General features: G+C 43.6%; 1 protein-coding gene across 9 annotated transcripts in view; it reads right to left on the bottom strand.

Moving 5' to 3' along the window:
• nhsl1b (NHS-like 1b) overlaps positions 1-17,181 on the bottom strand; it is a 68,655-nt gene that overhangs the window by 43,221 nt on the left and 8,253 nt on the right. Inside the window, exon 1 of one of the 9 annotated variants that reach the window (XM_055506513.1) lies at positions 7,731-8,135. The exons of the other annotated variants lie outside the window; for them this stretch is intronic. The gene's annotated coding sequence lies outside the window, so the exon portion shown is untranslated. Of the gene's footprint in view, positions 1-7,730; positions 8,136-17,181 lie in introns of those variants that run through there. 9 annotated transcript variants of the gene reach the window in all.

The following is a 17,181-nucleotide window of genomic DNA, read 5'->3' as shown; positions in this document are numbered from 1 at the left end:
CTCCACAGGCATGTGGCGGCGACTGGTAGAACACTGAGGACCCCGAGCTGACGACAATTTAAAACTGGTTGAACTGGTCACAAGAAAAAGGCGCTAAGGGCAAAGATCAGTCAGATTAAACCAACGTTCTATAAGCCTGCAGGTGTAATTAAAGGTAAATGCTCTAATTGGACAGTAGATACAACGGGCCATGTTTTTAAAAAGGCACTACTATACGTAACATATGTAATAACGACATCTGAACCTCATTGCTGCTCGTAAATGTCCCACGTTAACGAGTTTTAATAACATGAATCCAACCTCTGTCAGCAAACCAATACTATGATATAGTGCAGTCTAATTAAGGGCCGTGCTGACAACAAATTACTTGCACCACCATCTATTTCTGCTCAGAATGTGCTCATTCTAACTCTACAAATTACAACTGAGATCACCACTGTCATCAAAACACTGTAATATCTTTTAAACAGACCAGGAGTGTACCTTAAAAACGGCTGAGAGTGATACACACCAACCAGACGCTGCACAAATGGAGAATATAAGAGAAAAACGGGCCTCGGATGCAAAAACACAAATACACACAAGGAAAGTAGCATTTAGTGGATCCATCCATCCACAATTGTCTCTTTCCTGCACCAAAAGCTCAGGCTTTTGGTGCCAATAAATACAGTTTCACAGCGTGTGTTTTCCAGCGGTAACACATGCACAGAGCCAGCTAAACACAGAGGTTCCGCTCCACCACATAGGAAGGCTTTTATTACACTCCAACACCCCGCATTTACTGGGCCCTGTTTGTGTGTTCCTGCAGCAGGCTGTCTTTTCGCAAACCTAAATGGTTTCTCCAATTTGGATTCACTGCGACCACAGTGAGAAAAGTACGTGAGAGGGGTTTTGAGCCAACGTCTGGTTTTACAATGTGATTTGGATAGTTTTACTTTAAACTAGGGGACATGTCCACTCTGTTTACACGCGTGTATAAGTTCTATATTAGGTGGCCACAAGAGGTGTTGGAATCTGTAGGGTAAAGTTTCCCTCACTCCCTCACATGCCTTCAGCCTGTGTTTTACTTTATCACAAAAGACAGGGCGGGAAGTTACACGCCTACTTACAAATGAAAAAACATCCAAATATTTTTCCAGATGTTCTGAGAAAATTTGTCTGATATAACTGATATAGTCTGAGTATACAGGTCAGACAGAGGCAGCATCTTTGTTATGTTGCTCCTATATAAAAGTATATTTTATGAATTTGTTTTAGTTTCAAAGCTGGTCTTTTCCTAATGTTTAGCAGGACAGGCAGCACAGGAGAACTAAGTAGACGCTTGAGAGCAGGGGGGAAACAAGTGTAGAAATCTCTACAGACCCCCATGAGGTTTTGCAAAGAGGTGATGCATCATTCACACTGACAGTAATAGACCAGTTGTGATTATGTGCTGTCAGAAGGAACCGCATGAACTGTGTGTGGGACAGCATGATTGCATGATGCTTGCACACATGCAGTGTTCCAAAGTAGAAAATTAAATCTACCTCAAGTAATTGTGTACATATGTGTTGTTTAGTGAAAAGGTGTGTGCAGGACATCTCACTCAGCCATCTGAGACCCTGTGGGGTCACTGGGGTCTTGTAATGTCATTTGGTGGCGCGGCGCTTTTAAACTGCCAATAAGAATGATGAGAGGTTAGATGAGTGGAGTGAGGTTGACCTTAGGGTCGAATGGGTGCAGGGCGGCAGGCTTTGCACTTCAATGAATGAAACATGAAAAGGCCATCAAAATATATAAGGAAACCACTTCCTTGTAAACTCAACAATTATTGGCACAATAGGGAACAGATGAGTTGAGGAAAAAGTGAGTCACACAGTAGAAAATGTCCCATTGTGATTTCAGCTTGCTGACAACCTCAGGGCAGGGCAGGGTCCACTGCTGCCCTCTGGTGGTCATCTGTAGGACATGTCCTCTCTCATTGATCCCACTAAACAATGATAACGGTGGGTCATCTGGCTCACACAGACACAAACAGGCAGCAGTTGTGCAAGCAGTTTTAGCATTAGCGGTAGTGGAAGCAGGTGCATTAATAACTGTTAACTTGCATGGATACCATATAAGACCATATTAAAATAATATAAGAAACATTGTTCAAAGCTGCAAAGACTTGATAAACAACTTGTAAATATAAACTGCTGTTTTTATTTGTATTTACTATCTCAGTCCACAAGGGGGCGCCATTAGCCACACATACATACAGCCATATGGCTCCATTACCAAGTTGGTGGTCAATGTCTGCTAAACCCGTCGATAATTTGAAGAATGAAATGGGCCAAGAAAGCAAATTGTCTAGAAAACGAGCCCGGTCGTATCTGTATGTTTGTATTTACATTCCACACACCTTCCTATCAGACCACAGTCAATAAACAACAGTCTTCTGGCCAGAAGGAAGCTGTCCGCGCACAGATAGCTATCGCCTGTCTGATAATGCTGCTATTTCAAACATTCAAGGCCTAAATTTGGCCTCAGCGGAACAGGCCCCTGCAGGACTCTCTCAGCCCTACTCAAGTTATACACTGCACCTAAGCCGGTCTAACCTCCTGGACTCAACTCTGGGTAGAAGACAAAGCCTCTCATTCCTCTGGGCACATGCTCCATTATTCCAACATCTATTATTCCAGCAGAATAACTGTGTGTAAATGTGTGTGTGCTACCTAATTCTATTATTCTATGATGAAAGCTGCTGTTTGTGCCAGGAGCATTGCCAAGCACCTCTCCCGTGTGTGTATTTGTGTGTATCTAAGAGACGTGTGACTCCACTTTATCCTCACTGACAAAGAGAGAAGTCAAGTACATGCTGACCTTTAACCCTCTCACCCAGCACTAAACATACTTAACTATGGCTACAATTCATGCTGCGTGCTAAGCCAGAGAACACTGGACACATGCTACATGAACAAATGCACCACCATTAAAACAAAAGACACAGAAGCAGCGAACTGAGGCACATCTGTAAAGCAGTTGGTGAAGTACAAAAGGCTGGAGTGTGTGTGAAGATGTGTGTGCAGCTGGTTTGCAAGATTCCTCCTGTCTGTGCTGTAAATTTATGGGGCGTGAGGATGTTTCTCTTAGTGGAACAGGGAAGAACGAGGAAAGCGGAAGAGCACAGTGGTGTGAGACCATAGCATGAAAAGAACAAAGGTTTGATGAAGGAGTGGCACTATATCTTACGAGACAAATGAGCTCCGGTAATCTGAGTCAGCCATTCACACACTAAAACACACACACACACACCTAGCAGGCCTGCGTCCAGTGGCTGAAGGGGAGAAAGGGTGCGGTCGACGCTGTGCATTCCTGATCAGTCATGCCTGAGTGGTGGCGCTGGTCCAGCAGACCTGAGGCCAGATGTGGTCTATAAGAGCTCCATGTTTTACACCGTGTATGCTGTTCACATGTGCATATTGCGATCGGGTCCAAGTGCTAAGATTTACCAGTACAGTACTACAGCCAAACAAATGTGATCCATTCAGCTTCTAAACAGCTGAATATGGAACAGACGGAAAAACATTCAGGGAGTCTGTAATAATATCGCCCTGTGTAAAACAATACTGCCACGTAAAACACACCGTGCGATGATCTGGTCTGACTATTCACATGGTGTCCTGCTGAGTGTACCTGCACCCGAACCTCCACGCAGGATGTTTGTCATTGCAACAGTGTTTAAACTTGGCTTGTGCAACTGTGACATGTGGCTGGACCGGTTTTAAACCTCCCAGGTAGGAGCACGGAGCATGTGCGTGTGCACGTGTTGTGTGCGGTGACAGCGGTTTGTTCAACAGCTGTGTGTGATGTGTGGTAAAATCATCAAGGTCCACTCTGAGAGACGAATGCACAAAGGTTTAACAGCAATATTTAACCTGTCATGTTTTAATTGTTTTCGTTATTTTTCATAAACGTGAAGCTTCAGCAGAGATCGGTAGAATCTAAAGGGGGTGCGTTGGACAGGCAGACAGAGGTGACGATAAAGTTCAGCTTTTGCGCTGACAGCCAATCTGGCAGCCCACCAGGAATCCAATCTGGCAACACGCCCATCAAACCCCACTGGGGCCTTTTTACTAAAGGTGCCACATCCCACGGTTGAGGCCTCTTTCTTGTGTGTGTGTGTGTGTGTGTGTGTGTGTGTGTGTGTGTGTGTGTGTGTGTGTGTGTGTGTGTGTGTGTGTGTGTGTGTGTGTGTGTGTGTGTGTGCGACAGGGAGCGTGTGCCAAAGGCCAAGGAAGAGGGCAAATAAAAACAAAATATGAGAAACACATGAAATCCGTTTTGTTAGCGTGTGCGAGCTTACAGGCCGCTTGGAGGTGTGAGTATTATACGCCATGTGTTTACATATATAAAGCCTTTTAACAAGCACGTGAGTGAAACGCAGTGAGAGGAAAGTCTAATAAAAGCCAGGATGTGTGAAATAACAGTAGCAGGAGTGTGTGTGTGTGTGCGTGTGTGTGTGCGTGTGGGGGGGCCCTCACCCATGATGCTTGTGTGTATGTGTATACTTCAGGAGAAACACTACTGTTGCAGAAATTCTGAACATATAAATGGAAAGATGAAAAAGGGTGGATAAATTTGACAGAAAAACAACAACAGACAAGAGAATTATGCTCATCAAGCAGACGGCAGGTCGACCGTTACCCTGACAATGGAGGCCGACTCTGAGGCTGGCATTTTGGCCCCTACAGCTGGGACCTGTCACTGGGAAGGACACACACACACACACACACACACACACACACACACACACACACACACACACACACACACACACACACACACACACACACACACACACACACTCGTTTTCACTCAAATCGTTTGTTATTTTCAGATCATCCCTCTTATCCAGGCTCATACCGCTACATCAGTCTATCAGAGCTGACTGAGACCTGCAGATTTTTAACTGCAGTCTCTTTCTACCCAGATGGCTTACTCGCCTTACTACTGATCCCAGAACAGCTCCCAAACAGAGTCACCCCCGTTAGTTAGGGATTTAGGAGCACAGTCAAGATCAGCAGTTGCTGGCTAGAGCAGCTGGCAGTGCTGACTTCCAGCCGTTACACTCTGGGGTTTTCAGGCACGTTACATGGAAACCATGAGTTCAACGTGGAGCAAGTACAAATAACTCCCCCCCCACACACACACACACAAAGAGGAACATCAACAAAGAAGAGAGTTTATATAGATTAACCATATAACACCACAATACTGTCAAAACCATCTCCATCCTTCTTCCCCCTTCACCCGTCCCTCTCCATCTATCTGCATCCTATTGTCTCATCCCTCTGTCTCAGTCTGCTCTGCCCTACTCGACTTGTTTCCATTTGTTTGTCCAGCTCAAATCCCTGTTTCAACAATTCTCAACAGACCTCCCTCCTCTTCGTCTTATCACGCCGGCTTACTTTTCTCAAACACAGCCAGTCATTGTGTCTCAAGAACTAGGGGGGTGGAAAACAAACGCTCAGGCCACCTCAGATTTAAGGCCAACGGCCGCTGGTCCTGGTCTCCCACCCACGGTGCAAACCACGAGGAGCCTTAGGGTACTGACTGTAGGGACTTTCCATCATCATGCACGCGAGTCTGTGTCCGCTCACGGGTCTATGACAGCATAGAGGGGTCTGACAGCCAGGGTGAGCATTCATATCTGTGTATTTGCATGTGTCTGTCTATGCACCAGAATGTGAGGTGGCTTGTGCCCACTTTAAACCCAGTCAGGTGACCACCTCCTGCCAGCAGACAACAAAGACCTACCAGCCATAAGCTACAAATCCACTCTGCTCAACTCACTGCCCACACTCTGAGACAGTTTCTTAAAAAGAATGAAACATAGAGCCCCATCCAAGACAGGTATTGTGTATGTTTTTCATTGTGTCTCAAGTTCCACTAGTTCCTTATGCTGCTTTAGGGCGTCCAACTGCGTTTGAAAGGGCTTATGTTTCTGAGGTGCATGGTAACGTGTTCATTAAGTTCCATTAAAACTTGCTCTTACGCTGCCTGTGATGCACTGCAGTGCTAATGAAAGATCTACAGTATAAACTGCATTGCAAATGATTTACAAATGCACAACAGCACCTTCTGACAAATCTACTGCCTTCATGTTCTGCTGTAGGATTCCTAATGCCAGGAAAAGCCCGTCTGGTTACATGTGACACATTGGTGCCTGCCAACAAGAATCTGGAGAAGAGAGGATGTAGGCGGGAGAAATTAAATTGTCTTTTGCCAATACATGAAAAAAAAACAGCATACAAATCTAAATCTAATCACAATCTAAATCCTAAATAAAGTTTTCTTCTATCAGAGGCCTTGGACGGTGATTCTAGGGGCCATCTCTCCACCTCCCACTTGTTAAGACCACAGAGTCACGCACACAATCACAATAAAACACCACACACACGCAAACAAAGAAGATTCACAACAAGATTTGCTTCAGTGACTAATAATTATATGAATTATTAACATTTTTAGTCCATACTGGCTCAGTAAGCAACAACAGAGAAGGTTCAGGTTAAATGCAACATTTTCCAGCACTATGTCGATTACAGGAAGATAAAGTAGTCTTACAAAATCCCTAAAACAAAATCCAATGACAGTTGTGGGATTTTTATGTTGCAATATCCAACCACAACTACAAAGGATAGATAAAACAGATTTGCTGGGAATGTTTTTTTCATTCTTTATTATTTCATCATAAATACATATAGTGATAGAGAAAAAAATTTTTGTTGAGATGCTGTAATTCAAATCCAAAACAACTGAGTTCCTTTACAGTAACACAAGCGATGAAAGGAAGAAGAGAGAACAAAGAGTTCATCTACTACTTGCTGCAAGTCTTGTTTGATGAGTTGAGGTTTGGAAAGTTAATAACCACTAGGGATACACAAGTCACTATGGGGTCCACAGCAATACAATACACATACACAAAAACACACACCTCATTTCAGAAGCAGCCAAGCCCAGCAGAGACTGTAGAGTCCAAAATATTTCCGCCTTCACAGGAAACACTCACACTAAATCATTACTGTCTCTAATATAAAGGTTATTTAAAAAGGTCTTTCCTGATAAAATAACACCTTGAAATCTAAGTGGCCAGTGGAACTGGTTGGACCAGTGAGCTGTGGATACGGGCTGGTGGCAGGACAGAAAGCAGACCAGTGTGAACACAAGGGCTGCGGGTCAAAGGGGTGTGAGAGCAGGTCACTGCAATACAGTGAGAAATTTATGGCTAAGCTGAAGGAGCGGGAGTCATTGTGGATGGTTAGCGAAGTCGCTCAGAGTGTGTGTGAGAATTATACAGAGGAAAAACAGAACGGCGCCTGTGGGCTCAGTATGGAATCACACTGACAAAACACGGAGGTTAATGATCTCTCTGGAACACGCACACATACGCATGGCAGTATTCCACTGTTCCCAGCTCACGGAGGGCAACCCTTGGGCCATTTCCACTTCCTGAGAATGACTGGTTTCAACAGACACACACCGACAGACTCACCGACTCCATACACGACACACGGATCCCCACAAACCTCCAGGTAAAACGAATGTGATTGCGTCTTTAACGACCGCTATGAAAGTACCACTAGAGTTTAAACTCTACATCGCTTTATACAGAAGGGAGCAGTGATGAAAAAGTGGCTGATGTTATAACATCTGGAGAAAGCGTGCTGTGTGGAAGCTGTGGTGTATCAAATGAAAGCACTTACCTGTTGAGTGGTGCACACAGGGTCACGAGGAGGTCGGGTAAGAGTCAGGTGGAGGTGACATCCAGAGCCATGTGGAGAGAAGAGAACAGCGACGTTAGTTCAAACCTGACAGCAGCAGGTATGCGCTCAGCGTTAGCAGTCCGTGGTGCTACTGGTGCCCAGGATCAGGCTGTGAACTGGGAGACGGAGGTTGATTGTGGGAACAGAGAGCATTCATGTGTGACAGGTACGGGCATCGTGAACCGGAGCTGCATTGGTGCATTTCTAAGGTGATGCAATAGTGAGTCATGCAAATGGTGGTTTTTCCTGCCAAGTATTTCCACCTGTGGCTCATTTCACTGTGGGGACGTTATCTGTCTAAACATCCTGCAGCTAACACAGGATCGTTTGGTTGACACGCCTTTTTTAATACACCTTAAAGCTATTTTATTTTTTAATTTCAGAAGGGAAAGTACACTTAAAATCTCTTCTCTCGATCTTATGCTGCATATCAAAGTAAAATCCTTCAAAAGGTCATAATAAGCAAAAAATGCCTCAGGCAAGTTTTGTTTGCAGGCTGTAGTATATTATTAACTGAACACCTTGTTACGACATGTTTCTTGAAGCTGGAATAAATGAGTAAACATGAAGATGGAATGATGGAAGCTTACTGTTGGATGTCTACACACTTTAAAGCAAAGTAGTGACCCAACTGTCAAGTTCTTAAATATCCTGTGATTCATGTCTCTGGAGAAAGAGGAAATGCGGATTTACTGGCAGTAAGATGCAAGATATGTCTCTGGCAGTGGAGACACGACATCCAAGCTGATGAGGGCTGATTCATCGTATCAAGTCCGATCAAGTGAGACTGCTAGAGGATAAGAACACGGTCCATCTGTTTGAGATGTAACCCTGCGTTCACAAGTTCAGTTCATGACTCAGCCTCAGCAAGGCCATTGCTGTACAGCTACTGCGTGGGCAGTGACACACAAGCAGTCTGAGGGGTGACAGGAAGGAGCAGCGGGAGATGATATGGCTTCACACAAGAGATGATGGACATAAAGGCAACGTGAGATCAAACTATAACAAACGAAAAGGCATGTGAGGTGTTAAACAATCATAAAGCAGAAAGAGAAAATTATGACAGAAATGTCATAATTTAAATACAATCAACAATAAATGTTAAATTAAATACAATCAATCTTGTTTTTACAAATAAATCCCATGACCCGCCCTAAACAATGTAACGATAATGCAATAATGGTACCTAATGATACAAATATGAAAGAGGAAAAGGACACCACACCTGTGTCTCTCTGCTTCAACCCATCCTCAGCCAGGTCCCATCTCACAAACCAACAGCCTGAACAAAGCCACAGCTTCACTCAATGCCTCCACTTTTATATACATCTCTCTCTCCTCCTCCAATTCGCACCATTCACACTTTCCTATTTTAGCTTCTTGCTCACCCGCAGCTCTCTCACTGTTGACTTCACACTATCTTCTTGCAATGGCTGAACATATGACAATTATGAATATTAGGCTGCAGAGTGTGTGCACTAATAATGAGTGGCACACGTGTGTACAAACTCTCCTACCTGAGTAGGGGTTCCTCCGTTGCTTCCGGGTCCAAATTCTCATCACGTTCACTGGCATGATGTTACCAGAGTATAAACATTGTGTCAGTTTAACGCGTACTGAAGCATACTGACCCTTATCACATTCATCAACCTCTGTACCGCCTCAGTGCACGTGTGGAGAGCGCTCACACGCGTTGGCCAATCAAAAGCCTGTCACAAAGAAAGAGAGGGTGGGGGTGCCTAGGAAAGGGTGCATTCAAAGGGCCCCCAACCAGTGACCCCCCAACCCTGAGGTTGCTATGGTGATGCGGTCGCTATCTGCCAAAGGCTGCTGTTGCCACGCCGACAGGATGGCCCGTACTCTCCTCTTAATAGGTCATCAGGACCTTAAAGGTAGGGGTCATCGGTGCATGAATACATGGAATAAGGACTAAGCTCCTTATTTTAGTAAAAAAAGACCATGGCTCTCAGTTTCTTAAACAGTTGCCAACACAGTATCTTGAGCTCCACATGCACATTTTTAATTGCTTTAGAACTTTCTCTCCACCCCTCCAGTCCATCCTAGTTTTCTTTCAAGTCTTCTCTCAACTAATGTTTCTTCTCTCAAAGCTCAGTCAAAGCATTGTCTCTGTCTAATGTGATAATGGAGGGGATTCACAAACACCAAACAGCTAAAACTCACTAAGCAACAACAAACATCCTAAAGGAGCTTTGATCAGTAAGACTAAACTATGGCTGCCTCTTGCCACCAGATTGTATGTGTTTTTGCACATAACGTGACGTTAGTGTCTCTAAAGCAAAATCATCCCTGACCTATGATTAAAGCATATGATAATTATGTGTGTGTACAGTTCTCAGTACTGGCACTTACGTTGTTTTCCTTAATCATAACTTGCAAAGCATGCGGAAACCCTTTGACGGTGTCTTTTCCGCAGGTCCATTCATCATTACTGCTCTGCTTTTCCAATCCAGCAGGAAATGGCAGCAAGAAACATGTCACATCCTGAGGCTGGTGACGCTACCATGGACAAGACAAAAATGTGAGGGAACAATCTAAAGTGACTGGATCAGAAGGCTGTAGGAGCGATGTTCCTCTGGGGTTTCAAAGGTCTAGGGTGCAAGGAACATGGTGACAGGAACAGGAAATGGAACAGGATAGAGTTGACATCGCTATCTCCTACAGGATGCTGGGAAATGCTTGTCTGACAATGGGTAGAGAGTCTTGATTTTATTGTTCTCAGTGTCCTGCAGTTCATTTATTCGTGGCTCAAGTCTTGGTTTATCACATTATTATTCTTTTTCGCCACTTACAATTCATGAATTAACCACCATCCTCTTTTAAAGTGTACATATCAACAACCTAAATAAAAAGCAAATCTGCAACTGAAGTGCAAAACACAAACACACGTGTTATTTCCACAAAGTGAGGATTTCCTCCCTTTCATTCTTCGTGCATTTCCTCTCCACTTTCCTCTCCTCGCTGCCCATGTCCCTTTAGCCTGCCCAACCTAGAATTCACTCCACAAACACTGCAAAAGAGAATTATGAATATGATCACTGGACACAAAAAAGGCGAAACTGTAAAGTGTTGTAAAACAACACTGAAACCTGGAGACCTTCACAAATGCTGGATTGGTCATCTAAAAGAGCACGCGTGTTTTGGTTCTGAATAAGTAAAAGCAAACATGCCAGCACGCACAAACACAGAACATTAAGAGTGAATCCAATCTGCACTGCTTGTGATAGAAAGGGTTTGACTGAAGTGCAATGTGTGCTTCTCAGATTGGGCGTGTGCGTTTGTGTTTGACCAGACCCTTTCTCACACTCTGCAGGATTTGATGCCAAATTCACACTTATTATCAGCCAGAGGAAGGCCTTCAATCAAATGCAAATCAGCACTATTAGGGATGCAGGCCACAGAGGACTACACAGTGAGAATCATGCACACGTGTACAAACACAGAGCAAGCCTTGCTGTCTGGCTCTAGTTAGACCATAAAATTAAGCAATCAAGGCGTTTGATTGAGCAAAACATTTAGGTCACTTTCAAACAAAGGAAGAGAAAAAAAAACGGAAAAATGGCAGACTTTCCAAAAGAACAAGCAGCAATTTGTCTCATACTTTACTCCTGCACCAACAATCCGCAGCGTGTGCACTGGTTTCAGGGGGCTGCAGTGAGAGTTAAACCAGTAAAAGTCACCAGGCCACAGTAGCAGGACTCTCCTCCACTCACATACGGAGTCATGGCATTCAGCAGCGATGAATGAGCCATAATCCAGTCAGACTATTGTCCAGCACAGAGCTCCACCAATAATCTACTAATACTGTAACAACAATGACGCAGTTGATAAAGAACCTCGTAATTCTATTTAATTCATTTGTCCTGTCATCTCCGTTTATGAGAAACTGAACTTATTGAACACTAAACTATCTGCTATTAATCCCAGGAAACTAATGTAAAACACTGCCTGGCTCCACTGTGATTTATTACTAATAATCAGCTCCACACAGTGCCAGTGCATTGTTGACACAGCATGCTGAACGTGCAGTAAAATAATTACGCAGATTATAAATGTTAATTAAAAACTTTATTGTTTATTAACATGCCTGGCTTTTTATTTTAATAATCAGGATTCAGGATCAGGATAAACTGTAGAAAAAAAGAAAGAAGGAAAAAATGAAAGCTCAAACACATCTGTTTGAGGGAGACACACGATACAGAAAAAATATACACACACCTGAGGGAAGGAACATTACCCTTGGACTGAAACCATATGTGATACTAATATCCCAATATACTGTGCATGCGTCTTTATGGGTGAAAAGGGAAAACCAAAGTTTGGAAAGCTTCAGTGATACTAAAGTATACACAGACGCTTTTGTACGTGATACTCGGATGTACTGAAACATGACCCGATTCCATTTACAGTGTCCCAGTGACCCACAAGGAAAACCCAGCCACAGGGAGCGAACCGGTGTGCATAGATTTTTGTGTGTGTGTGTGTGTGTGTGTGTGTGTGTGTGTGTGTGTGTGTGTGTGTGTGTGTGTGTGTGTGTGTGTGTGTGTGTGTGTGTGTGTGTAGATTTCTCGGGGTGCTGCTGCGCTTCAAGCCGTCTGCGCCACACTATGAGTGGCTGGTAGACGTGAGCTCATACAATGGGCTTCTGTGTGAGACTGGGTGATGGGGAGGAGAGATTAAAGCCAAAGAAGAAGAAAGGCTGAACATGTAAACTTGGACTCGATGCAATATACAGCTTGAGATCGTTTACGCATGCATTTCTAGTTATATAAGCAGCAAGAGCCTGTCTGTCGAACCCCGTATAACATCCATGTTAAGTCTTTCAGAGAGTATCGGGGTGCAATCTTTAATTGCTTAACTGCACATGTGGGAAAACTTAGTCAACTACACGCAAAGTGCTCCACCCAAACTATTGGGGTTGAACCCAAACCGCAAACCAATGTGCAGCTTCAAATCCCAGCCAACAAAGTATGAACCCTACATTGTGCACGCCTCGAGCAGAAACAAAAGGGATGAGGCGAGGAGGAGTGGTAAGTGAGAACTGCTTAGACCACGTGTGTCACCTCCCCTGCTCCTGTAATTGCCTCTCTTCCCAGCCCTTCCCCAGTCCATAACAACCACATGAAAGGCCTACTGGGCTGGGCTCCCATATGGTGGAGAGACAAGAGGGTGTGTGTGCGTCTGTGCAGTGTGTTTAGACGGCTTCGCTGGTGAAGGGGGCTCCCTTCGACCTAATGCCCCCAGACTTAAGAAGTCATGCAGACTGACGTCTTCCTGAGGAGTCTCCCTGCCCAATTAGGACACTCAGTTACGCTGTTAAAGGATGTTTACCATCAGCTACCGTCTGCCTTCAACCCTCTTGCCCTTCATTCTCCTCTCTTGAGCCCTCATCAAGTCTTTCCTTGTATTCGTTACCAACCACATTTCCAGACTGTGGGAAGTTTTACTATTAGCGAGGTTCCAAGCACTGTATCAAGGCACCCTTCCTCTTCTTCTTCAATTAATCACTGCAAAAAGTACAGCAGGTGTGGTTTTATTTTATGCTTTATTCTATTATTTGCTTTGCACCTGCTTTGGTTTTATTTATATCATCCCCCTCATGTTTCCTCAGTGAATGATGAATTTACCCACCCACACATGGAATTAAACTCCTTTTTATTTCCTTAGCTCCCTTTCACCCTGTTCTTTTATTCTGAATTCTCTTCAGTGCCTTTTCTTTATTCTCAGCTTCTCTCACTTATCCTTTTCATTTCCGCTCCCTCCCTATTTTTTCTATTGAGCCACTAAGTTGTGACTGTTAGAGATTAGGTCAGCTTGCTGCAAGCACTCAAAAAGGGCCAAGAAACAGTCTGTGCATCCGATTTTAAGGTATTGCCTTTGTGCCAGAGAGAATTAGCCTCTATTTTACGCTCTTGGTTGTGAACGGCCCTGCATGACTTTTCAGCCTTAACGGGACACAGAGAAAAAGAAAACACACACACAAAGTGAGATACAGACAGAATAATAATAAGAGGATGAGGACAGTAGAAGTAAGGGGCAGGGGACATGTAATGAGCTAAACACCACAGTCTGGCAATGAAAGGGAGCAAAATGCAAAAAGCAAAACATTACAGCAACTAGCAAAAAAACTAAATGAAAGGTTGTATATTGTATGAAGAACATAAGAAGTGGCAAACCTGCTATCTGAATCCTTTGCAAACTGTGATGTTTCAGTCTTCACATGAGAAACAACTAAAGAGGCAAATAGAACAGCACGGACTGTAGAGAGGAGATAATACTAAAGACAAAATGCCAATATGTGTGGCGAGAGAAAGCAACAGTAGAATGACTGAGTGTATTCATAAATGATTGATAAAAGAGAAAGATTGATGGGTTTCTCTTTTCCCCTCAGCCCTAGGGGATCTGACATTTCTATCCAGACTACACATCGCTGCATCTGTCTTCCCACAACAAAGACCCTCAGTCTCATCTCTAGATCTCTAGAGCCTCTGGGGCCCAGAGGACCTGTGCTTCCCCAAGGCCAAGAGCCTTTACCCAGCTTATTAACCTGGTTCACTACCTCATCCTCTTCAGGACCTTTGGGCCTCTAGACCAAGTTTTCCAGCAGTCCTGGGAGGCTGGGGGCAGGGAGGGGGGGCCCTCAGAGAAAGAAATGCAGCTGGCGAGTGAATTTAGCTCCATTCTACAGACATGGGGGCATAATGAGGAGGCTGAAGGGGCTTAATTGAATGGGGAGGTGGGTCCTTTTATGTGGCGGTATCTTGTTAGCTACTGTGGGCCTAATAGAGGATAATGGATCAAACAAAGGAGTAAAAGGATCAAATTAAAGGGCCATAAGGGAAGACTACTCTGACTCAAACTAGTGAAGAGCTCAAATAAAATTACACCCTAAGCTCCTCACCTCTGTACAGTTACAATGGAAACTGAAGCACACAAAACAGAGACAAAATGCACATCGCTCTGAGGTAGAAACCAAATCCTTAACAAACAGAGGTGAAACTGCCCTAAAACACCTTGTGCCCTGATTACACCACTGACATGTGCACAATGATAAAAGTTACCTGACACTAGTATCACTGTACATACTGTTCATATCCAACAGCAAGGAACAAACCTTTAACATGTTCCAGCCTTAAATAACAACTGTGGAAGTGGGAGAAACTGACAGAGCATTCTATATTGGGGTAGAATCAAACATATCAAACATGATACATGATCAACGATACATGGATTAACGACATTACATTAATTTTAGTGCGTTGCAGACCATACATCAATTAAATCCTCTGATGAAACCCCAGGGGCTAAGAAATAAACCTAATCAAACAGCTGTAATGTTACTAGCCAGCCTCACCCAACACACACACACAGTCTCCCTCTTTCCACACACGAAGAGAGAACGTCGGAAACACAGCTGAGTCAATATGGCAGCACACAAGCTAGCAGGACATGCAGGTTTTATTTGTTAATGCTCACAACATCATCAATACTGAAACACTTGCTGCGCCAAAGAATTAAATTTCGTTTGCAAATATTTTTGGTACTGTAGGTTTATATTTATAATGTAAGACCATCTGAATCTGCAGACCAGCACAAACCTCAACCTCTCCCGGGACAAAAGAAAACTCAGGCCAAGAACAGCAGCAGCTAAATGTGGTCAGGAGTCAGCAGCAGCTCTCACAACATTTCCCTTAAAAACACTCCCAATAAAACCAGATACAGTATTAATATTCAAGTAACAAGCAAAGATCGTGTAAATACTATTACTATGTCCATATTTATATTCCCTCTACCCTGCATTAGGTCCAAACATAAAAAACATAGACACAGATTAACACATACAGGTTGTTTCCCATCATGCACTGTTCAGATTTGCTCCTTTGCTAGCCAGTAACAAGAATGGGCGTGCAGACTCCAGTTGGAATTAAAGGAGATTAACTATTCTCTAGCCGTATGATATAATATTCCTCATAATCCTCATCACTGACTCCAAAAATCCCCTCTCACTGTGTGGCATGGGAGGGCCTCTCCACATGAGCTCCACAAACACACACGCACACACACACACGGGCAAAGCACACCAGGGTAAAATAGAAAACATGAGCATATGGATGTACAGGTATTCACACAGGACCCTACAACAGTGAAACCAATAATAAACAGAACAGTCAATTGGAAAAAAAACAATATGGAAATGGGTCAAGTTGTGTGTTGTAGGAAAGTACAACCTACTAAAGGTTTTTTAAAAAATGCATATAATATTTTATATAAATCACTTTAAATTAAACTACTGTTTTCATAACACAAATTACTATAATTATTGATACAGAAATGTGAATGAAAGTGTGGACAAGTTACAACCAGCCTTGTCATTATAGTGTTTTGTACACTCATTTTCAGCTTGGTGCTGAGGCGACAACAGGTGGTTTGGATTTTTCTCAACGGTCTCCTGCTCTCGACCTGCTGCTCAGAGGGCAGAGTGCACGAGGGACGTGGAGGAAGGTCAACGGAGGAGGTTTAGGAGCGGATTTTAAAGGGATTCACAAGGTTGTAGATGTGCGGCACATAGAAACAAGAAGCGGGTGAGGGAGAGGGAACATGCTGATGGATGAAAGCTTTGAGGGAGCAGATACACACTAAGGAAAAGATCGTCCAAGCACAATGAGGTCTCTGTAGATGCAGCAGACGGCTACAGAAGACTGAGTAGTCAACAGGGATTCTGGTGCAGAGTACGTCATATTACACTGAGACACACACACAAAGACAGACAGACACACACACGCTGCTCAGTGTTATGGGTGAACGAGGAAGACAGATGATGAGCCAAGATGATGCTTCAGGCAACTCAAGTAGAGACACAAGCATTTCATTTCATTGTGGCCTATTTGTTCAGAGTAATTAATAGAAAGAAAAGCACAGTAGTAAATGAATTCAGCCCTGTTCTATTTGTGTGTTCTATTTTGCATATATAGTCAGAAGCTTTACTCACTTTGGATGCCATTGAAGAGATAACATTTATTTGCCTTTTTGTCATTTATGCTACTGTACATGCAGCCGGTTAACTGTTAGAGTAGATGAGACCTGTGTCCCTGTTCAACACTGACAAAGCTAAAGCAACCAAAGCCACAAGCTGTGTACTGTCAGCATACACGCGTAGTGTAGGAGTGAGGTTTGTGTTTTACCTGCGTGGAACGTAATGTATGATGGTTAACCTACTACCTATCCTGCTGCCAAGCATCACAAAGGTTTAAAAATGTCTCCTGCTGAGATGGTAAGATTACAACCAAATCAACTAAACGCAGCATCAACCGAGAAAGGTGCTGAGCTGCAGTCCACAACAAAATCAACAAGTCTTACATCATTGTCATTGTCA

Source organism: Betta splendens, chromosome 24, assembly GCF_900634795.4.
Source record: "Betta splendens chromosome 24, fBetSpl5.4, whole genome shotgun sequence".
In the NCBI taxonomy this organism is placed as follows: domain Eukaryota; kingdom Metazoa; phylum Chordata; class Actinopteri; order Anabantiformes; family Osphronemidae; genus Betta; species Betta splendens.
This window is presented reverse-complemented; position numbering and strand designations above follow the sequence as displayed.